The 22,243-nt window shown below is 45.7% G+C and overlaps 34 non-coding genes across 34 annotated transcripts; all 34 read left to right on the forward strand.

Moving 5' to 3' along the window:
* The first annotated feature begins 402 nt into the window (after positions 1-402).
* TRNAP-CGG (transfer RNA proline (anticodon CGG)) lies at positions 403-474 on the forward strand. Its single transcript has one exon. It is a non-coding gene; the product is annotated as a tRNA-Pro (tRNA).
* A 730-nt stretch (positions 475-1,204) lies between these two features.
* On the forward strand, positions 1,205-1,276 carry TRNAP-CGG (transfer RNA proline (anticodon CGG)). Its single transcript has one exon. It is a non-coding gene; the product is annotated as a tRNA-Pro (tRNA).
* Positions 1,277-1,845: 569 nt separating this feature from the next.
* TRNAP-CGG (transfer RNA proline (anticodon CGG)) lies at positions 1,846-1,917 on the forward strand. Its single transcript has one exon. It is a non-coding gene; the product is annotated as a tRNA-Pro (tRNA).
* A 409-nt stretch (positions 1,918-2,326) lies between these two features.
* On the forward strand, positions 2,327-2,398 carry TRNAP-CGG (transfer RNA proline (anticodon CGG)). Its single transcript has one exon. It is a non-coding gene; the product is annotated as a tRNA-Pro (tRNA).
* Positions 2,399-3,127: 729 nt separating this feature from the next.
* On the forward strand, positions 3,128-3,199 carry TRNAP-CGG (transfer RNA proline (anticodon CGG)). The gene has a single exon. It is a non-coding gene; the product is annotated as a tRNA-Pro (tRNA).
* Positions 3,200-3,608: 409 nt separating this feature from the next.
* On the forward strand, positions 3,609-3,680 carry TRNAP-CGG (transfer RNA proline (anticodon CGG)). The gene has a single exon. It is a non-coding gene; the product is annotated as a tRNA-Pro (tRNA).
* Positions 3,681-4,089: 409 nt separating this feature from the next.
* Positions 4,090-4,161, forward strand: TRNAP-CGG (transfer RNA proline (anticodon CGG)). The gene has a single exon. It is a non-coding gene; the product is annotated as a tRNA-Pro (tRNA).
* A 409-nt stretch (positions 4,162-4,570) lies between these two features.
* TRNAP-CGG (transfer RNA proline (anticodon CGG)) lies at positions 4,571-4,642 on the forward strand. Its single transcript has one exon. It is a non-coding gene; the product is annotated as a tRNA-Pro (tRNA).
* Positions 4,643-5,051: 409 nt separating this feature from the next.
* TRNAP-CGG (transfer RNA proline (anticodon CGG)) lies at positions 5,052-5,123 on the forward strand. Its single transcript has one exon. It is a non-coding gene; the product is annotated as a tRNA-Pro (tRNA).
* A 730-nt stretch (positions 5,124-5,853) lies between these two features.
* On the forward strand, positions 5,854-5,925 carry TRNAP-CGG (transfer RNA proline (anticodon CGG)). Its single transcript has one exon. It is a non-coding gene; the product is annotated as a tRNA-Pro (tRNA).
* A 730-nt stretch (positions 5,926-6,655) lies between these two features.
* Positions 6,656-6,727, forward strand: TRNAP-CGG (transfer RNA proline (anticodon CGG)). The gene has a single exon. It is a non-coding gene; the product is annotated as a tRNA-Pro (tRNA).
* A 569-nt stretch (positions 6,728-7,296) lies between these two features.
* TRNAP-CGG (transfer RNA proline (anticodon CGG)) lies at positions 7,297-7,368 on the forward strand. Its single transcript has one exon. It is a non-coding gene; the product is annotated as a tRNA-Pro (tRNA).
* A 409-nt stretch (positions 7,369-7,777) lies between these two features.
* On the forward strand, positions 7,778-7,849 carry TRNAP-CGG (transfer RNA proline (anticodon CGG)). Its single transcript has one exon. It is a non-coding gene; the product is annotated as a tRNA-Pro (tRNA).
* A 729-nt stretch (positions 7,850-8,578) lies between these two features.
* Positions 8,579-8,650, forward strand: TRNAP-CGG (transfer RNA proline (anticodon CGG)). The gene has a single exon. It is a non-coding gene; the product is annotated as a tRNA-Pro (tRNA).
* Positions 8,651-9,219: 569 nt separating this feature from the next.
* On the forward strand, positions 9,220-9,291 carry TRNAP-CGG (transfer RNA proline (anticodon CGG)). The gene has a single exon. It is a non-coding gene; the product is annotated as a tRNA-Pro (tRNA).
* Positions 9,292-10,020: 729 nt separating this feature from the next.
* Positions 10,021-10,092, forward strand: TRNAP-CGG (transfer RNA proline (anticodon CGG)). Its single transcript has one exon. It is a non-coding gene; the product is annotated as a tRNA-Pro (tRNA).
* Positions 10,093-10,501: 409 nt separating this feature from the next.
* Positions 10,502-10,573, forward strand: TRNAP-CGG (transfer RNA proline (anticodon CGG)). Its single transcript has one exon. It is a non-coding gene; the product is annotated as a tRNA-Pro (tRNA).
* A 409-nt stretch (positions 10,574-10,982) lies between these two features.
* TRNAP-CGG (transfer RNA proline (anticodon CGG)) lies at positions 10,983-11,054 on the forward strand. Its single transcript has one exon. It is a non-coding gene; the product is annotated as a tRNA-Pro (tRNA).
* Positions 11,055-11,463: 409 nt separating this feature from the next.
* On the forward strand, positions 11,464-11,535 carry TRNAP-CGG (transfer RNA proline (anticodon CGG)). Its single transcript has one exon. It is a non-coding gene; the product is annotated as a tRNA-Pro (tRNA).
* An 88-nt stretch (positions 11,536-11,623) lies between these two features.
* Positions 11,624-11,695, forward strand: TRNAP-AGG (transfer RNA proline (anticodon AGG)). Its single transcript has one exon. It is a non-coding gene; the product is annotated as a tRNA-Pro (tRNA).
* Positions 11,696-11,783: 88 nt separating this feature from the next.
* On the forward strand, positions 11,784-11,857 carry TRNAP-AGG (transfer RNA proline (anticodon AGG)). Its single transcript has one exon. It is a non-coding gene; the product is annotated as a tRNA-Pro (tRNA).
* A 568-nt stretch (positions 11,858-12,425) lies between these two features.
* TRNAP-CGG (transfer RNA proline (anticodon CGG)) lies at positions 12,426-12,497 on the forward strand. The gene has a single exon. It is a non-coding gene; the product is annotated as a tRNA-Pro (tRNA).
* An 88-nt stretch (positions 12,498-12,585) lies between these two features.
* Positions 12,586-12,657, forward strand: TRNAP-AGG (transfer RNA proline (anticodon AGG)). Its single transcript has one exon. It is a non-coding gene; the product is annotated as a tRNA-Pro (tRNA).
* A 729-nt stretch (positions 12,658-13,386) lies between these two features.
* TRNAP-CGG (transfer RNA proline (anticodon CGG)) lies at positions 13,387-13,458 on the forward strand. The gene has a single exon. It is a non-coding gene; the product is annotated as a tRNA-Pro (tRNA).
* A 409-nt stretch (positions 13,459-13,867) lies between these two features.
* Positions 13,868-13,939, forward strand: TRNAP-CGG (transfer RNA proline (anticodon CGG)). The gene has a single exon. It is a non-coding gene; the product is annotated as a tRNA-Pro (tRNA).
* Positions 13,940-15,469: 1,530 nt separating this feature from the next.
* Positions 15,470-15,543, forward strand: TRNAP-AGG (transfer RNA proline (anticodon AGG)). The gene has a single exon. It is a non-coding gene; the product is annotated as a tRNA-Pro (tRNA).
* Positions 15,544-16,111: 568 nt separating this feature from the next.
* Positions 16,112-16,185, forward strand: TRNAP-AGG (transfer RNA proline (anticodon AGG)). The gene has a single exon. It is a non-coding gene; the product is annotated as a tRNA-Pro (tRNA).
* Positions 16,186-17,234: 1,049 nt separating this feature from the next.
* On the forward strand, positions 17,235-17,306 carry TRNAP-CGG (transfer RNA proline (anticodon CGG)). Its single transcript has one exon. It is a non-coding gene; the product is annotated as a tRNA-Pro (tRNA).
* Positions 17,307-17,394: 88 nt separating this feature from the next.
* Positions 17,395-17,466, forward strand: TRNAP-AGG (transfer RNA proline (anticodon AGG)). Its single transcript has one exon. It is a non-coding gene; the product is annotated as a tRNA-Pro (tRNA).
* Positions 17,467-17,554: 88 nt separating this feature from the next.
* Positions 17,555-17,628, forward strand: TRNAP-CGG (transfer RNA proline (anticodon CGG)). Its single transcript has one exon. It is a non-coding gene; the product is annotated as a tRNA-Pro (tRNA).
* Positions 17,629-18,208: 580 nt separating this feature from the next.
* Positions 18,209-18,280, forward strand: TRNAP-AGG (transfer RNA proline (anticodon AGG)). Its single transcript has one exon. It is a non-coding gene; the product is annotated as a tRNA-Pro (tRNA).
* Positions 18,281-19,010: 730 nt separating this feature from the next.
* TRNAP-CGG (transfer RNA proline (anticodon CGG)) lies at positions 19,011-19,082 on the forward strand. The gene has a single exon. It is a non-coding gene; the product is annotated as a tRNA-Pro (tRNA).
* A 1,225-nt stretch (positions 19,083-20,307) lies between these two features.
* On the forward strand, positions 20,308-20,379 carry TRNAP-CGG (transfer RNA proline (anticodon CGG)). The gene has a single exon. It is a non-coding gene; the product is annotated as a tRNA-Pro (tRNA).
* A 408-nt stretch (positions 20,380-20,787) lies between these two features.
* TRNAP-CGG (transfer RNA proline (anticodon CGG)) lies at positions 20,788-20,859 on the forward strand. The gene has a single exon. It is a non-coding gene; the product is annotated as a tRNA-Pro (tRNA).
* Positions 20,860-22,243: the final 1,384 nt, after the last annotated feature.

The following is a 22,243-nucleotide window of genomic DNA, read 5'->3' on the forward strand; positions in this document are numbered from 1 at the left end:
GCAGAAGTAATTGGTGACTATTTAAATGCAACTAGTTATATTGTAGACCTACGAGTTGAGAATGTCTCGCTGTCATACATGATCCGTTGGTCTAGGGGTATGATACTCGCTTCGGGTGTAAGTGGTCCCGGGTTCAAATCCCGGACGGACCCGAGTTTTTGCAGAAGTAATTTGGTGACTATTTAAATGCAACGAGTTATATTGTAGGCCTACGAGTGTAGCATGTTTCAGTGTCATACATGGTCCGTTGGTCTAGGGGTATGATACTCGCTTCGGGTGTGAGTGGTCCCGGGTTCAAATCCCAGACGGACACGAGTTTTTGCAGAAGTAATTTGGTGACTATATAAATGCAACTAGTTATATTGTAGGCCTACGAGTGTAGCATGTTTCAGTGTCATACATGGTCCGTTGGTCTAGGGGTATGATACTCGCTTCGGGTGTGAGCGGTCCCGGGTTCAAATCCTGGACGGACCCGAGGTTTGCAGAAGTATTTTGGTGACTATTTAAATGCAACTAGTTAAATTGTAGGACTACGAGTTGAGAATGTCTCGCTGTCATACATGATCCGTTGGTTTTGGGGTATGTTACTCGCTTCGGGTGTGAGTGGTACCGGGTTCAAATCCCGGACGGACCCGAGTTTTGCAGAAGTAATTTGGTGACTATTTAAATGTAACTAGTTAAATAGTAGGACTACGAGTTGAGCATGTTTCAGTGTCATATTTCGTCCGTTGGTCTAGGGGTAAGATACTCGCTTAGGGTGCGAGGGGTCCCGGGTTCAAATCCCAGACGGACACGAGATTTTGCAGAAGTAATTGGTGACTATTTAAATGCAACTAGTTATATTGTAGACCTACGAGTTGAGAATGTCTCGCTGTCATACATGATCCGTTGGTCTAGGGGTATGATACTCGCTTCGGGTGTAAGTGGTCCCGGGTTCAAATCCCGGACGGACCCGAGTTTTTGCAGAAGTAATTTGGTGACTATTTAAATGCAACGAGTTATATTGTAGGCCTACGAGTGTAGCATGTTTCAGTGTCATACATGGTCCGTTGGTCTAGGGGTATGATACTCGCTTCGGGTGTGAGTGGTCCCGGGTTCAAATCCCAGACGGACACGAGTTTTTGCAGAAGTAATTTGGTGACTATATAAATGCAACTAGTTATATTGTAGGCCTACGAGTGTAGCATGTTTCAGTGTCATACATGGTCCGTTGGTCTAGGGGTATGATACTCGCTTCGGGTGTGAGTGGTCCCGGGTTCAAATCCCGGACGGACCCGAGTTTTGCAGAAGTAATTTGGTGACTACTTAAATGCAACTAATTAAATTGTAGGCCTACGAGTTGAGCATGTCTCGCTGTCACACATGATCCGTTGGTTTTGGGGTATGTTACTCGCTTCGGGTGTGAGTGGTCCCGGGTTCAAATCCCGGACGGACCCGAGTTTTGCGGAAGTAATTTGGTGACTATTTAAATGTAACTAGTTAAATAGTAGGACTACGAGTTGAGCATGTTTCAATGTCATATTTCGTCCGTTGGTTTAGGGGTATGATACTCGCTTCGGGTGTGAGTAGTCCCGGGTTCAAATCCCGGACGGACCCGAGTTTTGCAGAAGTAATTTGGTGACTATTTAAATGCAACGAGTTAAATTGTAGGCCTACGAGTTGAGCATGTTTCAGTGTCATATTTCGTCCGTTGGTCTAGGGGTAAGATACTCGCTTAGGGTGCGAGGGGTCCCGGGTTCAAATCCCAGACGGACACGAGATTTTGCAGAAGTAATTTGGTGACTATTTAAATGCAACTAGTTATATTGTAGACCTACGAGTGTAGCATGATTCAGTGTCATACATGGTCCGTTGGTCTAGGGGTATGATACTCGCTTCGGGTGTGAGTGGTCCCGGGTTCAAATCCTGGACGGACCCGAGGTTTGCAGAAGTATTTTGGTGACTATTTAAATGCAACTAGTTAAATTGTAGGACTACGAGTTGAGAATGTCTCGCTGTCATACATGATCCGTTGGTTTTGGGGTATGTTACTCGCTTCGGGTGTGAGTGGTACCGGGTTCAAATCCCGGACGGACCCGAGTTTTGCAGAAGTAATTTGGTGACTATTTAAATGTAACTAGTTAAATAGTAGGACTACGAGTTGAGCATGTTTCAGTGTCATATTTCGTCCGTTGGTCTAGGGGTAAGATACTCGCTTAGGGTGCGACGGGTCCCGGGTTCAAATCCCAGACGGACACGAGATTTTGCAGAAGTAATTTGGTGACTATTTAAATGCAACTAGTTATATTGTAGACCTACGAGTGTAGCATGTTTCAGTGTCATACATGGTCCGTTGGTCTAGGGGTATGATACTCGCTTCGGGTGTGAGTGGTCCCGGGTTCAAATCCTGGACGGACCCGAGGTTTGCAGAAGTATTTTGGTGACTATTTAAATGCAACTAGTTAAATTGTAGGACTACGAGTTGAGAATGTCTCGCTGTCATACATGATCCGTTGGTTTTGGGGTATGTTACTCGCTTCGGGTGTGAGTGGTCCCGGGTTAAAATCCCGGACGGACCCGAGTTTTGCAGAAGTAATTTGGTGACTATTTAAATGCAACGAGTTAAATTGTAGGCCTACGAGTTGAGCATGTTTCAGTGTCATATTTCGTCCGTTGGTCTAGGGGTAAGATACTCGCTTAGGGTGCGAGGGGTCCCGGGTTCAAATCCCAGACGGACCCGAGTTTTGCAGAAGTAATTTGGTGGCTATTTAAATGTAACTAGTTAAATTGTAGGACTACGAGTTGAGAATGTCTCGCTGTCATACATGATCCGTTGGTTTTGGGGTATGTTACTCGCTTCGGGTGTGAGTGGTACCGGGTTCAAATCCCGGACGGACCCGAGTTTTGCAGAAGTAATTTGGTGACTATTTAAATGTAACTAGTTAAATAGTAGGACTACGAGTTGAGCATGTTTCAGTGTCATATTTCGTCCGTTGGTCTAGGGGTAAGATACTCGCTTAGGGTGCGACGGGTCCCGGGTTCAAATCCCAGACGGACACGAGATTTTGCAGAAGTAATTTGGTGACTATTTAAATGCAACTAGTTATATTGTAGACCTACGAGTGTAGCATGTTTCAGTGTCATACATGGTCCGTTGGTCTAGGGGTATGATACTCGCTTCGGGTGTGAGTGGTCCCGGGTTCAAATCCTGGACGGACCCGAGGTTTGCAGAAGTAATTTGGTGACTATTTAAATGTAACTAGTTAAATAGTAGGACTACGAGTTGAGCATGTTTCAATGTCATATTTCGTCCGTTGGTTTAGGGGTATGATACTCGCTTCGGGTGTGAGTAGTCCCGGGTTCAAATCCCGGACGGACCCGAGTTTTGCAGAAGTAATTTGGTGACTATTTAAATGCAACGAGTTAAATTGTAGGCCTACGAGTTGAGCATGTTTCAGTGTCATATTTCGTCCGTTGGTCTAGGGGTAAGATACTCGCTTAGGGTGCGAGGGGTCCCGGGTTCAAATCCCAGACGGACACGAGATTTTGCAGAAGTAATTTGGTGACTATTTAAATGCAACTAGTTATATTGTAGACCTACGAGTGTAGCATGTTTCAGTGTCATACATGGTCCGTTGGTCTAGGGGTATGATACTCGCTTCGGGTGTGAGCGGTCCCGGGTTCAAATCCTGGACGGACCCGAGGTTTGCAGAAGTATTTTGGTGACTATTTAAATGCAACTAGTTAAATTGTAGGACTACGAGTTGAGAATGTCTCGCTGTCATACATGATCCGTTGGTTTTGGGGTATGTTACTCGCTTCGGGTGTGAGTGGTACCGGGTTCAAATCCCGGACGGACCCGAGTTTTGCAGAAGTAATTTGGTGACTATTTAAATGTAACTAGTTAAATAGTAGGACTACGAGTTGAGCATGTTTCAGTGTCATATTTCGTCCGTTGGTCTAGGGGTAAGATACTCGCTTAGGGTGCGACGGGTCCCGGGTTCAAATCCCAGACGGACACGAGATTTTGCAGAAGTAATTTGGTGACTATTTAAATGCAACTAGTTATATTGTAGACCTACGAGTGTAGCATGTTTCAGTGTCATACATGGTCCGTTGGTCTAGGGGTATGATACTCGCTTCGGGTGTGAGTGGTCCCGGGTTCAAATCCTGGACGGACCCGAGGTTTGCAGAAGTAATTTGGTGACTATTTAAATGTAACTAGTTAAATAGTAGGACTACGAGTTGAGCATGTTTCAATGTCATATTTCGTCCGTTGGTTTAGGGGTATGATACTCGCTTCGGGTGTGAGTAGTCCCGGGTTCAAATCCCGGACGGACCCGAGTTTTGCAGAAGTAATTTGGTGACTATTTAAATGCAACGAGTTAAATTGTAGGCCTACGAGTTGAGCATGTTTCAGTGTCATATTTCGTCCGTTGGTCTAGGGGTAAGATACTCGCTTAGGGTGCGAGGGGTCCCGGGTTCAAATCCCAGACGGACACGAGATTTTGCAGAAGTAATTTGGTGACTATTTAAATGCAACTAGTTATATTGTAGACCTACGAGTGTAGCATGTTTCAGTGTCATACATGGTCCGTTGGTCTAGGGGTATGATACTCGCTTCGGGTGTGAGCGGTCCCGGGTTCAAATCCTGGACGGACCCGAGGTTTGCAGAAGTATTTTGGTGACTATTTAAATGCAACTAGTTAAATTGTAGGACTACGAGTTGAGAATGTCTCGCTGTCATACATGATCCGTTGGTTTTGGGGTATGTTACTCGCTTCGGGTGTGAGTGGTACCGGGTTCAAATCCCGGACGGACCCGAGTTTTGCAGAAGTAATTTGGTGACTATTTAAATGTAACTAGTTAAATAGTAGGACTACGAGTTGAGCATGTTTCAGTGTCATATTTCGTCCGTTAGTCTAGGGGTAAGATACTCGCTTAGGGTGCGAGGGGTCCCGGGTTCAAATCCCAGACGGACACGAGATTTTGCAGAAGTAATTTGGTGACTATTTAAATGCAACTAGTTATATTGTAGACCTACGAGTGTAGCATGTTTCAGTGTCATACATGGTCCGTTGGTCTAGGGGTATGATACTCGCTTCGGGTGTGAGCGGTCCCGGGTTCAAATCCTGGACGGACCCGAGGTTTGCAGAAGTATTTTGGTGACTATTTAAATGCAACTAGTTAAATTGTAGGACTACGAGTTGAGAATGTCTCGCTGTCATACATGATCCGTTGGTTTTGGGGTATGTTACTCGCTTCGGGTGTGAGTGGTACCGGGTTCAAATCCCGGACGGACCCGAGTTTTGCAGAAGTAATTTGGTGACTATTTAAATGTAACTAGTTAAATAGTAGGACTACGAGTTGAGCATGTTTCAGTGTCATATTTCGTCCGTTGGTCTAGGGGTAAGATACTCGCTTAGGGTGCGAGGGGTCCCGGGTTCAAATCCCAGACGGACACGAGATTTTGCAGAAGTAATTGGTGACTATTTAAATGCAACTAGTTATATTGTAGACCTACGAGTTGAGAATGTCTCGCTGTCATACATGATCCGTTGGTCTAGGGGTATGATACTCGCTTCGGGTGTAAGTGGTCCCGGGTTCAAATCCCGGACGGACCCGAGTTTTTGCAGAAGTAATTTGGTGACTATTTAAATGCAACGAGTTATATTGTAGGCCTACGAGTGTAGCATGTTTCAGTGTCATACATGGTCCGTTGGTCTAGGGGTATGATACTCGCTTCGGGTGTGAGTGGTCCCGGGTTCAAATCCCAGACGGACACGAGTTTTTGCAGAAGTAATTTGGTGACTATATAAATGCAACTAGTTATATTGTAGGCCTACGAGTGTAGCATGTTTCAGTGTCATACATGGTCCGTTGGTCTAGGGGTATGATACTCGCTTCGGGTGTGAGCGGTCCCGGGTTCAAATCCTGGACGGACCCGAGGTTTGCAGAAGTATTTTGGTGACTATTTAAATGCAACTAGTTAAATTGTAGGACTACGAGTTGAGAATGTCTCGCTGTCATACATGATCCGTTGGTTTTGGGGTATGTTACTCGCTTCGGGTGTGAGTGGTACCGGGTTCAAATCCCGGACGGACCCGAGTTTTGCAGAAGTAATTTGGTGACTATTTAAATGTAACTAGTTAAATAGTAGGACTACGAGTTGAGCATGTTTCAGTGTCATATTTCGTCCGTTGGTCTAGGGGTAAGATACTCGCTTAGGGTGCGAGGGGTCCCGGGTTCAAATCCCAGACGGACACGAGATTTTGCAGAAGTAATTGGTGACTATTTAAATGCAACTAGTTATATTGTAGACCTACGAGTTGAGAATGTCTCGCTGTCATACATGATCCGTTGGTCTAGGGGTATGATACTCGCTTCGGGTGTAAGTGGTCCCGGGTTCAAATCCCGGACGGACCCGAGTTTTTGCAGAAGTAATTTGGTGACTATTTAAATGCAACGAGTTATATTGTAGGCCTACGAGTGTAGCATGTTTCAGTGTCATACATGGTCCGTTGGTCTAGGGGTATGATACTCGCTTCGGGTGTGAGTGGTCCCGGGTTCAAATCCCAGACGGACACGAGTTTTTGCAGAAGTAATTTGGTGACTATATAAATGCAACTAGTTATATTGTAGGCCTACGAGTGTAGCATGTTTCAGTGTCATACATGGTCCGTTGGTCTAGGGGTATGATACTCGCTTCGGGTGTGAGTGGTCCCGGGTTCAAATCCCGGACGGACCCGAGTTTTGCAGAAGTAATTTGGTGACTACTTAAATGCAACTAATTAAATTGTAGGCCTACGAGTTGAGCATGTCTCGCTGTCACACATGATCCGTTGGTTTTGGGGTATGTTACTCGCTTCGGGTGTGAGTGGTCCCGGGTTCAAATCCCGGACGGACCCGAGTTTTGCGGAAGTAATTTGGTGACTATTTAAATGTAACTAGTTAAATAGTAGGACTACGAGTTGAGCATGTTTCAATGTCATATTTCGTCCGTTGGTTTAGGGGTATGATACTCGCTTCGGGTGTGAGTAGTCCCGGGTTCAAATCCCGGACGGACCCGAGTTTTGCAGAAGTAATTTGGTGACTATTTAAATGCAACGAGTTAAATTGTAGGCCTACGAGTTGAGCATGTTTCAGTGTCATATTTCGTCCGTTGGTCTAGGGGTAAGATACTCGCTTAGGGTGCGAGGGGTCCCGGGTTCAAATCCCAGACGGACACGAGATTTTGCAGAAGTAATTTGGTGACTATTTAAATGCAACTAGTTATATTGTAGACCTACGAGTGTAGCATGATTCAGTGTCATACATGGTCCGTTGGTCTAGGGGTATGATACTCGCTTCGGGTGTGAGTGGTCCCGGGTTCAAATCCTGGACGGACCCGAGGTTTGCAGAAGTATTTTGGTGACTATTTAAATGCAACTAGTTAAATTGTAGGACTACGAGTTGAGAATGTCTCGCTGTCATACATGATCCGTTGGTTTTGGGGTATGTTACTCGCTTCGGGTGTGAGTGGTACCGGGTTCAAATCCCGGACGGACCCGAGTTTTGCAGAAGTAATTTGGTGACTATTTAAATGTAACTAGTTAAATAGTAGGACTACGAGTTGAGCATGTTTCAGTGTCATATTTCGTCCGTTGGTCTAGGGGTAAGATACTCGCTTAGGGTGCGACGGGTCCCGGGTTCAAATCCCAGACGGACACGAGATTTTGCAGAAGTAATTTGGTGACTATTTAAATGCAACTAGTTATATTGTAGACCTACGAGTGTAGCATGTTTCAGTGTCATACATGGTCCGTTGGTCTAGGGGTATGATACTCGCTTCGGGTGTGAGTGGTCCCGGGTTCAAATCCTGGACGGACCCGAGGTTTGCAGAAGTATTTTGGTGACTATTTAAATGCAACTAGTTAAATTGTAGGACTACGAGTTGAGAATGTCTCGCTGTCATACATGATCCGTTGGTTTTGGGGTATGTTACTCGCTTCGGGTGTGAGTGATCCCGGGTTAAAATCCCGGACGGACCCGAGTTTTGCAGAAGTAATTTGGTGACTATTTAAATGCAACGAGTTAAATTGTAGGCCTACGAGTTGAGCATGTTTCAGTGTCATATTTCGTCCGTTGGTCTAGGGGTAAGATACTCGCTTAGGGTGCGAGGGGTCCCGGGTTCAAATCCCAGACGGACCCGAGTTTTGCAGAAGTAATTTGGTGGCTATTTAAATGTAACTAGTTAAATAGTAGGACTACGAGTTGAGCATGTTTCAATGTCATATTTCGTCCGTTGGTTTAGGGGTATGATACTCGCTTCGGGTGTGAGTAGTCCCGGGTTCAAATCCCGGACGGACCCGAGTTTTGCAGAAGTAATTTGGTGACTATTTAAATGCAACGAGTTAAATTGTAGGCCTACGAGTTGAGCATGTTTCAGTGTCATATTTCGTCCGTTGGTCTAGGGGTAAGATACTCGCTTAGGGTGCGAGGGGTCCCGGGTTCAAATCCCAGACGGACACGAGATTTTGCAGAAGTAATTTGGTGACTATTTAAATGCAACTAGTTATATTGTAGACCTACGAGTGTAGCATGTTTCAGTGTCATACATGGTCCGTTGGTCTAGGGGTATGATACTCGCTTCGGGTGTGAGTGGTCCCGGGTTCAAATCCTGGACGGACCCGAGGTTTGCAGAAGTATTTTGGTGACTATTTAAATGCAACTAGTTAAATTGTAGGACTACGAGTTGAGAATGTCTCGCTGTCATACATGATCCGTTGGTTTTGGGGTATGTTACTCGCTTCGGGTGTGAGTGGTCCCGGGTTCAAATCCCGGACGGACCCGAGTTTTGCAGAAGTAATTTGGTGACTATTTAAATGCAACTAGTTATATTGTAGACCTACGAGTTGAGAATGTCTCGCTGTCATACATGATCCGTTGGTCTAGGGGTATGATACTCGCTTCGGGTGTAAGTGGTCCCGGGTTCAAATCCCGGACGGACCCGAGTTTTGCAGAAGTAATTTGGTGACTATTTAAATGCAACGAGTTATATTGTAGGCCTACGAGTGTAGCATGTTTCAGTGTCATACATGGTCCGTTGGTCTAGGGGTATGATACTCGCTTCGGGTGTGAGTGGTCCCGGGTTCAAATCCCAGACGGACACGAGTTTTTGCAGAAGTAATTTGGTGACTATATAAATGCAACTAGTTATATTGTAGGCCTACGAGTGTAGCATGTTTCAGTGTCATACATGGTCCGTTGGTCTAGGGGTATGATACTCGCTTCGGGTGTGAGTGGTCCGGGGTTCAAATCCCGGACGGACCCGAGTTTTGCAGAAGTAATTTGGTGACTACTTAAATGCAACTAGTTAAATTGTAGGCCTACGAGTTGAGCATGTTTCAATGTCATATTTCGTCCGTTGGTTTAGGGGTATGATACTCGCTTCGGGTGTGAGTAGTCCCGGGTTCAAATCCCGGACGGACCCGAGTTTTGCAGAAGTAATTTGGTGACTATTTAAATGCAACGAGTTAAATTGTAGGCCTACGAGTTGAGCATGTTTCAGTGTCATATTTCGTCCGTTGGTCTAGGGGTAAGATACTCGCTTAGGGTGCGAGGGGTCCCGGGTTCAAATCCCAGACGGACCCGAGTTTTGCAGAAGTAATTTGGTGGCTATTTAAATGTAACTAGTTAAATAGTAGGACTACGAGTTGAGCATGTTTCAATGTCATATTTCGTCCGTTGGTTTAGGGGTATGATACTCGCTTCGGGTGTGAGTAGTCCCGGGTTCAAATCCCGGACGGACCCGAGTTTTGCAGAAGTAATTTGGGGACTATTTAAATGCAACGAGTTAAATTGTAGGCCTACGAGTTGAGCATGTTTCAGTGTCATATTTCGTCCGTTGGTCTAGGGGTAAGATACTCGCTTAGGGTGCGAGGGGTCCCGGGTTCAAATCCCAGACGGACACGAGATTTTGCAGAAGTAATTTGGTGACTATTTAAATGCAACTAGTTATATTGTAGACCTACGAGTGTAGCATGATTCAGTGTCATACATGGTCCGTTGGTCTAGGGGTATGATACTCGCTTCGGGTGTGAGTGGTCCCGGGTTCAAATCCTGGACGGACCCGAGGTTTGCAGAAGTATTTTGGTGACTATTTAAATGCAACTAGTTAAATTGTAGGACTACGAGTTGAGAATGTCTCGCTGTCATACATGATCCGTTGGTTTTGGGGTATGTTACTCGCTTCGGGTGTGAGTGGTCCCGGGTTAAAATCCCGGACGGACCCGAGTTTTGCAGAAGTAATTTGGGGACTATTTAAATGCAACGAGTTAAATTGTAGGCCTACGAGTTGAGCATGTTTCAGTGTCATATTTCGTCCGTTGGTCTAGGGGTAAGATACTCGCTTAGGGTGCGAGGGGTCCCGGGTTCAAATCCCAGACGGACACGAGATTTTGCAGAAGTAATTTGGTGACTATTTAAATGCAACTAGTTATATTGTAGACCTACGAGTGTAGCATGATTCAGTGTCATACATGGTCCGTTGGTCTAGGGGTATGATACTCGCTTCGGGTGTGAGTGGTCCCGGGTTCAAATCCTGGACGGACCCGAGGTTTGCAGAAGTATTTTGGTGACTATTTAAATGCAACTAGTTAAATTGTAGGACTACGAGTTGAGAATGTCTCGCTGTCATACATGATCCGTTGGTTTTGGGGTATGTTACTCGCTTCGGGTGTGAGTGGTACCGGGTTCAAATCCCGGACGGACCCGAGTTTTGCAGAAGTAATTTGGTGACTATTTAAATGTAACTAGTTAAATAGTAGGACTACGAGTTGAGCATGTTTCAGTGTCATATTTCGTCCGTTGGTCTAGGGGTAAGATACTCGCTTAGGGTGCGACGGGTCCCGGGTTCAAATCCCAGACGGACACGAGATTTTGCAGAAGTAATTTGGTGACTATTTAAATGCAACTAGTTATATTGTAGACCTACGAGTGTAGCATGTTTCAGTGTCATACATGGTCCGTTGGTCTAGGGGTATGATACTCGCTTCGGGTGTGAGTGGTCCCGGGTTCAAATCCTGGACGGACCCGAGGTTTGCAGAAGTATTTTGGTGACTATTTAAATGCAACTAGTTAAATTGTAGGACTACGAGTTGAGAATGTCTCGCTGTCATACATGATCCGTTGGTTTTGGGGTATGTTACTCGCTTCGGGTGTGAGTGGTCCCGGGTTAAAATCCCGGACGGACCCAAGTTTTGCAGAAGTAATTTGGTGACTATTTAAATGCAACGAGTTAAATTGTAGGCCTACGAGTTGAGCATGTTTCAGTGTCATATTTCGTCCGTTGGTCTAGGGGTAAGATACTCGCTTAGGGTGCGAGGGGTCCCGGGTTCAAATCCCAGACGGACACGAGATTTTGCAGAAGTAATTTGGTGACTATTTAAATGCAACTAGTTATATTGTAGACCTACGAGTGTAGCATGTTTCAGTGTCATACATGGTCCGTTGGTCTAGGGGTATGATACTCGCTTCGGGTGTGAGTGGTCCCGGGTTCAAATCCTGGACGGACCCGAGGTTTGCAGAAGTAATTTGGTGACTATTTAAATGCAACGAGTTAAATTGTAGGCCTACGAGTGTAGCATGTTTCAGTGTCAGGCATGGTCCGTTGGTCTAGGGGTATGATACTCGCTTAGGGTGCGAGGGGTCCCGGGTTCAAATCCCGGACGGACCCAAGTTTTGCAGAAGTAATTTGGTGACTATTTAAATGTAACTAGTTAAATTGTAGGACTACGAGTTGAGCATGTTTCAGTGTCATACATCGTCCGTTGGTCTAGAGGTATGATACTCGCTTAGGGTGCGAGAGGTCCCGGGTTCAAATCCCGGACGGACCCGAGTTTTTGCAGAAGTAATTTGGTGACTATTCAAATGCAACGAGTTAAATTGTAGGACTACAGGTTGAGCATGTTTCAGTGTCATATTTCTTCCGTTGGTCTAGGGGTATGATACTCGCTTAGGGTGCGAGGGGTCCCGGGTTCAAATCCCAGACGGACATGAGTTTTTGCAGAAGTAATTTGGTGACTACTTAAATACAACTAATTAAATTGTAGGCCTACGAGTTGAGCATGTCTCGCTGTCATACATGATCCGTTGGTTTTGGGGTATGTTACTCGCTTCGGGTTTGAGTGGTCCTGGGTTCAAATCCCGGACGGACCCGAGTTTTGCAGAAGTAATTTGGTGACTATTTAAATGTAACTAGTTAAATAGTAGGACTACGAGTTGAGCATGTTTCAGTGTCATATTTCGTCCGTTGGTTTAGGGGTATGATACTCGCTTCGGGTGTGAGTAGTCCCGGGTTCAAATCCCGGACGGACCCGAGTTTTGCAGAAGTAATTTGGTGACTATTTAAATGCAACGAGTTATATTGTAGGCCTACGAGTGTAGCATGTTTCAGTGTCATACATGGTCCGTAGGTCTAGGGGTATGATACTCGCTTCGGGTGTGAGTGGTCCCGGGTTCAAATCCCGGACGGACCCGAGTTTTGCAGAAGTAATTTGGTGACTATTTAAATGCAACGAGTTAAATTGTAGGCCTACGAGTGTAGCATGTTTCAGTGTCAGGCATGGTCCGTTGGTCTAGGGGTATGATACTCGCTTAGGGTGCGAGGGGTCCCGGGTTCAAATCCCGGACGGACCCGAGTTTTGCAGAAGTAATTTGGTGACTATTTAAATGCAACGAGTTAAATTGTAGGCCTACGAGTTGAGCATGTTTCAGTGTCATATTTCGTCCGTTAGTCTAGGGGTATGATACTCGCTTCGGGTGTGAGTAGTCCCGGGTTCAAATCCCGGACGGACCCGAGTTTTGCAGAAGTAATTTGGTGACTATTTAAATGCAACGAGTTATATTGTAGGCCTACGAGTGTAGCATGTTTCAGTGTCACACATGATCCGTTGGTTTTGGGGTATGTTACTCGCTTCGGGTGTGAGTGGTCCCGGGTTCAAATCCCGGACGGACCCGAGTTTTGCGGAAGTAATTTGGTGACTATTTAAATGTAACTAGTTAAATAGTAGGACTACGAGTTGAGCATGTTTCAATGTCATATTTCGTCCGTTGGTTTAGGGGTATGATACTCGCTTCGGGTGTGAGTAGTCCCGGGTTCAAATCCCGGACGGACCCGAGTTTTGCAGAAGTAATTTGGTGACTATTTAAATGCAACGAGTTAAATTGTAGGCCTACGAGTTGAGCATGTTTCAGTGTCATATTTCGTCCGTTGGTCTAGGGGTAAGATACTCGCTTAGGGTGCGAGGGGTCCCGGGTTCAAATCCCAGACGGACACGAGATTTTGCAGAAGTAATTTGGTGACTATTTAAATGCAACTAGTTATATTGTAGACCTACGAGTGTAGCATGATTCAGTGTCATACATGGTCCGTTGGTCTAGGGGTATGATACTCGCTTCGGGTGTGAGTGGTCCCGGGTTCAAATCCTGGACGGACCCGAGGTTTGCAGAAGTATTTTGGTGACTATTTAAATGCAACTAGTTAAATTGTAGGACTACGAGTTGAGAATGTCTCGCTGTCATACATGATCCGTTGGTTTTGGGGTATGTTACTCGCTTCGGGTGTGAGTGGTACCGGGTTCAAATCCCGGACGGACCCGAGTTTTGCAGAAGTAATTTGGTGACTATTTAAATGTAACTAGTTAAATAGTAGGACTACGAGTTGAGCATGTTTCAGTGTCATATTTCGTCCGTTGGTCTAGGGGTAAGATACTCGCTTAGGGTGCGACGGGTCCCGGGTTCAAATCCCAGACGGACACGAGATTTTGCAGAAGTAATTTGGTGACTATTTAAATGCAACTAGTTATATTGTAGACCTACGAGTGTAGCATGTTTCAGTGTCATACATGGTCCGTTGGTCTAGGGGTATGATACTCGCTTCGGGTGTGAGTGGTCCCGGGTTCAAATCCTGGACGGACCCGAGGTTTGCAGAAGTATTTTGGTGACTATTTAAATGCAACTAGTTAAATTGTAGGACTACGAGTTGAGAATGTCTCGCTGTCATACATGATCCGTTGGTTTTGGGGTATGTTACTCGCTTCGGGTGTAAGTGGTCCCGGGTTAAAATCCCGGACGGACCCAAGTTTTGCAGAAGTAATTTGGTGACTATTTAAATGCAACGAGTTAAATTGTAGGCCTACGAGTTGAGCATGTTTCAGTGTCATATTTCGTCCGTTGGTCTAGGGGTAAGATACTCGCTTAGGGTGCGAGGGGTCCCGGGTTCAAATCCCAGACGGACACGAGATTTTGCAGAAGTAATTTGGTGACTATTTAAATGCAACTAGTTATATTGTAGACCTACGAGTGTAGCATGTTTCAGTGTCATACATGGTCCGTTGGTCTAGGGGTATGATACTCGCTTCGGGTGTGAGTGGTCCCGGGTTCAAATTCTGGACGGACCCGAGGTTTGCAGAAGTATTTTGGTGACTATTTAAATGCAACTAGTTAAATTGTAGGACTACGAGTTGAGAATGTCTCGCTGTCATACATGATCCGTTGGTTTTGGGGTATGTTACTCGCTTCGGGTGTGAGTGGTCCCGGGTTCAAATCCCGGACGGACCCGAGTTTTGCAGAAGTAATTTGGTGACTATTTAAATGCAACTAGTTATATTGTAGACCTACGAGTTGAGAATGTCTCGCTGTCATACATGATCCGTTGGTCTAGGGGTATGATACTCGCTTCGGGTGTAAGTGGTCCCGGGTTCAAATCCCGGACGGACCCGAGTTTTGCAGAAGTAATTTGGTGACTATTTAAATGCAACGAGTTATATTGTAGGCCTACGAGTGTAGCATGTTTCAGTGTCATACATGGTCCGTTGGTCTAGGGGTATGATACTCGCTTCGGGTGTGAGTGGTCCCGGGTTCAAATCCCAGACGGACACGAGTTTTTGCAGAAGTAATTTGGTGACTATATAAATGCAACTAGTTATATTGTAGGCCTACGAGTGTAGCATGTTTCAGTGTCATACATGGTCCGTTGGTCTAGGGGTATGATACTCGCTTTGGGTGTGAGTGGTCCGGGGTTCAAATCCCGGACGGACCCGAGTTTTGCAGAAGTAATTTGGTGACTACTTAAATGCAACTAATTAAATTGTAGGCCTACGAGTTGAGCATGTCTCGCTGTCACACATGATCCGTTGGTTTTGGGGTATGTTACTCGCTTCGGGTGTGAGTGGTCCCGGGTTCAAATCCCGTACGGACCCGAGTTTTGCGGAAGTAATTTGGTTACTATTTAAATGTAACTAGTTAAATAGTAGGACTACGAGTTGAGCATGTTTCAATGTCATATTTCGTCCGTTGGTTTAGGGGTATGATACTCGCTTCGGGTGTGAGTAGTCCCGGGTTCAAATCCCGGACGGACCCGAGTTTTGCAGAAGTAATTTGGTGACTATTTAAATGCAACGAGTTAAATTGTAGGCCTACGAGTTGAGCATGTTTCAGTGTCATATTTCGTCCGTTGGTCTAGGGGTAAGATACTCGCTTAGGGTGCGAGGGGTCCCGGGTTCAAATCCCGGACGGACCCGAGTTTTGCAGAAGTAATTTAGTGACTATTTAAATGCAACTAACTACATTGTAGGCCTATGAGTTGAGCATGTTTTATTTCATACATGGTCCGTTGGTCTAGGGAAATGATACTCGCTTTGGGTGCGAGTGGTCCCGGGTTCAAAATCCCGGACGGACCCGAGTTTTTGCAGAAGTAATTTGGTGACTATTCAAATGCAACGAGTTAAATTGTAGGACTACGAGTTGAGCATGTTTCAGTGTCATATTTCTTCCGTTGGTCTAGGGGTATGATACTCGCTTAGGGTGCGAGGGGTCCCGGGTTCAAATCCCAGACGGACACGAGTTTTTGCAGAAGTAATTTGGTGACTACTTAAATGCAACTAATTAAATTGTAGGCCTACGAGTTGAGCATGTCTCGCTGTCATACATGATCCGTTAGTTTTGGGGTATGTTACTCGCTTCGGGTGTGAGTGGTCCCGGGTTCAAATCCCGGACGGACCCAAGTTTTGCAGAAGTAATTTGGTGACTATTTAAATGTAACTAGTTAAATTGTAGGACTACGAGTTGAGCATGTTTCAGTGTCATACATCGTCCGTTGGTCTAGAGGTATGATACTCGCTTAGGGTGCGAGAGGTCCCGGGTTCAAATCCCGGACGGACCCTAGTTTTTGCAGAAGTAATTTGGTGACTATTCAAATGCAACGAGTTAAATTGTAGGACTACAGGTTGAGCATGTTTCAGTGTCATATTTCTTCCGTTGGTCTAGGGGTATGATACTCGCTTAGGGTGCGAGGGGTCCCGGGTTCAAATCCCAGACGGACATGAGTTTTTGCAGAAGTAATTTGGTGACTACTTAAATACAACTAATTAAATTGTAGGCCTACGAGTTGAGCATGTCTCGCTGTCATACATGATCCGTTGGTTTTGGGGTATGTTACTCGCTTCGGGTGTGAGTGGTCCTGGGTTCAAATCCCGGACGGACCCGAGTTTTGCAGAAGTAATTTGGTGACTATTTAAATGTAACTAGTTAAATAGTAGGACTACGAGTTGAGCATGTTTCAGTGTCATATTTCGTCCGTTGGTTTAGGGGTATGATACTCGCTTCGGGTGTGAGTAGTCCCGGGTTCAAATCCCGGACGGACCCGAGTTTTGCAGAAGTAATTTGGTGACTATTCAAATGCAACGAGTTAAATTGTAGGACTACAGGTTGAGCATGTTTCAGTGTCATATTTCTTCCGTTGGTCTAGGGGTATGATACTCGCTTAGGGTGCGAGGGGTCCCGGGTTCAAATCCCAGACGGACATGAGTTTTTGCAGAAGTAATTTGGTGACTACTTAAATACAACTAATTAAATTGTAGGCCTACGAGTTGAGCATGTCTCGCTGTCATACATGATCCGTTGGTTTTGGGGTATGTTACTCGCTTCGGGTGTGAGTGGTCCTGGGTTCAAATCCCGGACGGACCCGAGTTTTGCAGAAGTAATTTGGTGACTATTTAAATGTAACTAGTTAAATAGTAGGACTACGAGTTGAGCATGTTTCAGTGTCATATTTCGTCCGTTGGTTTAGGGGTATGATACTCGCTTCGGGTGTGAGTAGTCCCGGGTTCAAATCCCGGACGGACCCGAGTTTTGCAGAAGTAATTTGGTGACTATTTAAATGCAACGAGTTATATTGTAGGCCTACGAGTGTAGCATGTTTCAGTGTCATACATGGTCCGTAGGTCTAGGGGTATGATACTCGCTTCGGGTGTGAGTGGTCCCGGGTTCAAATCCCGGACGGACCCGAGTTTTGCAGAAGTAATTTGGTGACTATTTAAATGCAACGAGTTAAATTGTAGGCCTACGAGTGTAGCATGTTTCAGTGTCAGGCATGGTCCGTTGGTCTAGGGGTATGATACTCGCTTAGGGTGCGAGGGGTCCCGGGTTCAAATCCCGGACGGACCCGAGTTTTGCAGAAGTAATTTGGTGACTATTTAAATGCAACGAGTTAAATTGTAGGCCTACGAGTTGAGCATGTTTCAGTGTCATATTTCGTCCGTTGGTCTAGGGGTATGATACTCGCTTCGGGTGCGAGTAGTCCCGGGTTCAAATCCCGGACGGACCCGAGTTTTGCAGAAGTAATTTGGTGACTATTTAAATGCAACGAGTTATATTGTAGGCCTACGAGTGTAGCATGTTTCAGTGTCATACATGGTCCGTAGGGCTAGGGGTATGATACTCGCTTCGGGTGTGAGTGGTCCTGGGTTCAAATCCCGGACGGACCCGAGTTTTGCAGAAGTAATTTGGTGACTATTTAAATGCAACTAGCTATATTGTAGGCCTACGAGTGTAGCATGTTTCAGTGTCATACATGGTCCGCTGGTCTAGGGGTATGATACTCGTGGTATGATACTCGCTTCGGGTGTGAGTGGTCCCGGGTTCAAATTCCGGACGGACCCGAGTTTTGCAGAAGTAATTTGGTGACTACTTAAATGCAACTAATTAAATTGTAGGCCTACGAGTTGAGCATGTCTCGCTGTCATACATGATCCGTTGGTTTTGGGGTATGTTACTCGCTTCGGGTGTGAGTGGTCCCGGGTTCAAATCCCGGACGGACCCGAGTTTTGCAGAAGTAATTTGGTGACTATTTAAATGCAACGAGTTAAATTGTAGGCCTACGAGTGTAGCATGTTTCAGTGTCAGGCATGGTCCGTTGGTCTAGGGGTATGATACTCGCTTAGGGTGCGAGGGGTCCCGGGTTCAAATCCCGGACGGACCCGAGTTTTGCAGAAGTAATTTGGTGACTATTTAAATGCAACGAGTTAAATTGTAGGCCTACGAGTTGAGCATGTTTCAGTGTCATATTTCGTCCGTTGGTCTAGGGGTATGATACTCGCTTAGGGTGCGAGGGGTCCCGGGTTCAAATCCCAGACGGACACGAGTTTTTGCAGAAGTAATTTGGTGACTATTCAAATGCAACGAGTTAAATTGTAGGACTTCAGGTTGAGCATGTTTCAGTGTCATATTTCTTCCGTTGGTCTAGGGGTATGATACTCGCTTAGGGTGCGAGGGGTCCCGGGTTCAAATCCCAGACGGACATGAGTTTTTGCAGAAGTAATTTGGTGACTACTTAAATGCAACTAATTAAATTGTAGGCCTACGAGTTGAGCATGTCTCGCTGTCATACATGATCCGTTGGTTTTGGGGTATGTTACTCGCTTCGGGTGTGAGTGGTCCCGGGTTCAAATCCCGGACGGACCCGAGTTTTGCAGAAGTAATTTGGTGACTATTTAAATGTAACTAGTTAAATAGTAGGACTACGAGTTGAGCATGTTTCAGTGTCATATTTCGTCCGTTGGTTTAGGGGTATGATACTCGCTTCGGGTGTGAGTAGTCCCGGGTTCAAATCCCGGACGGACCCGAGTTTTGCAGAAGTAATTTGGTGACTATTTAAATGCAACGAGTTATATTGTAGGCCTACGAGTGTAGCATGTTTCAGTGTCATACATGGTCCGTTGGTCTAGGGGTATGATACTCGCTTCGGGTGTGAGTGGTCCCGGGTTCAAATCCCGGACGGACCCGAGTTTTGCAGAAGTAATTTGGTGACTATTTAAATGCAACTAGTTATATTGTAGGCCTACGAGTGTAGCATGTTTCAGTGTCATACATGGTCCGCTGGTCTAGGGGTATGATACTCGTGGTATGATACTCGCTTCGGGTGTGAGTGGTCCCGGGTTCAAATTACGGACGGACCCGAGTTTTGCAGAAGTAATTTGGTGACTACTTATATGCAACTAATTAAATTGTAGGCCTACGAGTTGAGCATGTCTCGCTGTCATACATGATCCGTTGGTTTTGGGGTATGTTACTCGCTTCGGGTGTGAGTGGTCCCGGGTTAAAATCCCGGACGGACCCGAGTTTTGCAGAAGTAATTTGGTGACTATTTAAATGCAACGAGTTAAATTGTAGGCCTACGAGTTGAGCATGTTTCAGTGTCATATTTCGTCCGTTGGTCTAGGGGTATGATGCTCGCTTAGGGTGCGAGGGGTCCCGGGTTCAAATCCCAGACGGACACGAGTTTTTGCAGAAGTAATTTGGTGACTATTCAAATGCAACGAGTTAAATTGTAGGACTACTGGTTGAGCATGTTTCAGTGTCATATTTCTTCCGTTGGTCTAGGGGTATGATACTCGCTAAGGGTGCGAGGGGTCCCGGGTTCAAATCCCAGACGGACACGAGTTTTTGCAGAAGTAATTTGGTGACTACTTAAATGCAACTAATTAAATTGTAGGCCTACGAGTTGAGCATGTCTCGCTGTCATACATGATCCGTTAGTTTTGGGGTATGTTACTCGCTTCGGGTGTGAGTGGTCCCGGGTTCAAATCCCGGACGGACCCAAGTTTTGCAGAAGTAATTTGGTGACTATTTAAATGTAACTAGTTAAATAGTAGGACTACGAGTTGAGCATGTTTCAGTGTCATATTTCGTCCGTTGGTTTAGGGGTATGATACTCGCTTCGGGTGTGAGTAGTCCCGGGTTCAAATCCCGGACGGACCCGAGTTTTGCAGAAGTAATTTGGTGACTATTTAAATGCAACGAGTTAAATTGTAGGCCTACGAGTTGAGCATGTTTCAGTGTCATATTTCGTCCGTTGGTCTAGGGGTATGATACTCGCTTAGGGTGCGAGGGGTCCCGGGTTCAAATCCCAGACGGACACGAGTTTTTGCAGAAGTAATTTGGTGACTATTTAAATGCAACTAGTTATATTGTAGGCCTACGAGTGTAGCATGTTTCAGTGTCATACATGGTCCGTTGGTCTAGGGGTATGATACTCGCTTCGGGTGTGAGGGGTCCCGGGTTCAAATTCCGGACGGACCCGAGTTTTGCAGAAGTAATTTGGTGACTACTTAAATGCAACTAATTAAATTGTAGGCCTACGAGTTGAGCATGTCTCGCTGTCATACATGATCCGTTGGTTTTGGGGTATGTTACTCGCTTCGGGTGTGAGTGGTCCCGGGTTCAAATCCCGGACGGACCCGAGTTTTGCAGAAGTAATTTGGTGACTATTTAAATGTAACTAGTTAAATAGTAGGACTACGAGTTGAGCATGTTTCAGTGTCATATTTCGTCCGTTGGTTTAGGGGTATGATACTCGCTTCGGGTGTGAGTAGTCCCGGGTTCAAATCCCGGACGGACCCGAGTTTTGCAGAAGTAATTTGGTGACTATTTAAATGCAACGAGTTATATTGTAGGCCTACGAGTGTAGCATGTTTCAGTGTCATACATGGTCCGTTGGTCTAGGGGTATGATACTCGCTTCGGGTGTGAGTGGTCCCGGGTTCAAATCCCGGACGGACCCGAGTTTTGCAGAAGTAATTTGGTGACTATTTAAATGCAACTAGTTATATTGTAGGCCTACGAGTGTAGCATGTTTCAGTGTCATACATGGTCCGCTGGTCTAGGGGTATGATACTCGTGGTATGATACTCGCTTCGGGTGTGAGTGGTCCCGGGTTCAAATTCCGGACGGACCCGAGTTTTGCAGAAGTAATTTGGTGACTATTTAAATGCAACGAGTTAAATTGTAGGCCTACGAGTGTAGCATGTTTCAGTGTCATGCATGGTCCGTTGGTCTAGGGGTATGATACTCGCTTAGGGTGCGAGGGGTCCCGGGTTCATATCCCAGACGGACACGAGTTTTTGCAGAAGTAATTTGGTGACTATTTAAATGCAACTAGTTATATTGTAGGCCTACGAGTGTAGCATGTTTCAGTGTCATACATGGTCCGTTGGTCTAGGGGTATGATACTCGCTTAGGGTGCGAGGGGTCCCCGGTTAAAATCCCGGACGGCCCGAGTTTTTGCAGAAGTAATTTGGTGACTATTCAAATGCAACGAGTTAAATTGTAGAACTAAGAGTTGAGCATGTTTCAGTGTCATACTTCGTCCGTTGGTCTAGAGGTATGATACTCGCTTAGGGTGCGAGGGGTCCCCGGTTAAAATCCCGGACGGACCCGAGTTTTGCAGAAGTAATTTGGTGACTATTTAAATGTAACTAGTTAAATAGTAGCACTACGAGTTGAGCATGTTTCAGTGTCATATTTCGTCCGTTGGTTTAGGGGTATGATACTCGCTTCGGGTGTGAGTAGTCCCGGGTTCAAATCCCGGACGGACCCGAGTTTTGCAGAAGTAATTGTGTGACTATTTAAATGCAACGAGTTATATTGTAGGCCTACGAGTGTAGCATGTTTCAGTGTCATACATGGTCCGTTGGTCTAGGGGTATGATACTCGCTTAGGGTGCGAGGGGTCCCGCGTTCAAATCCCAGACGGACACGAGTTTTTGCAGAAGTAATTTGGTGACTATTTAAATGCAACTAGTTATATTGTAGGCCTACGAGTGTAGCATGTTTCAGTGTCATACATAGTCCGTTGGTCTAGGGGTATGATACTCGCTTAGGGTGCGAGGGGTCCCCGGTTAAAATCCCGGACGGCCCCGAGTTTTTGCAGAAGTAATTTGGTGACTATTCAAATGCAACGAGTTAAATTGTAGGACTACGAGTTGAGCATGTTTCAGTGTCATACTTCGTCCGTTGGTCTAGAGGTATGATACTCGCTTAGGGTGCGAGGGGTCCCCGGTTAAAATCCCGGACGGACCCGAGTTTTGCAGAAGTAATTTGGTGACTATTTAAATGTAACTAGTTAAATAGTAGGACTACGAGTTGAGCATGTTTCAGTGTCATATT

Source organism: Phalangium opilio, unplaced genomic scaffold, assembly GCF_054372755.1.
Source record: "Phalangium opilio isolate 3A_F unplaced genomic scaffold, DU_Popi_V2 ptg000094l_1, whole genome shotgun sequence".
In the NCBI taxonomy this organism is placed as follows: Eukaryota; Metazoa; Arthropoda; class Arachnida; order Opiliones; family Phalangiidae; genus Phalangium; species Phalangium opilio.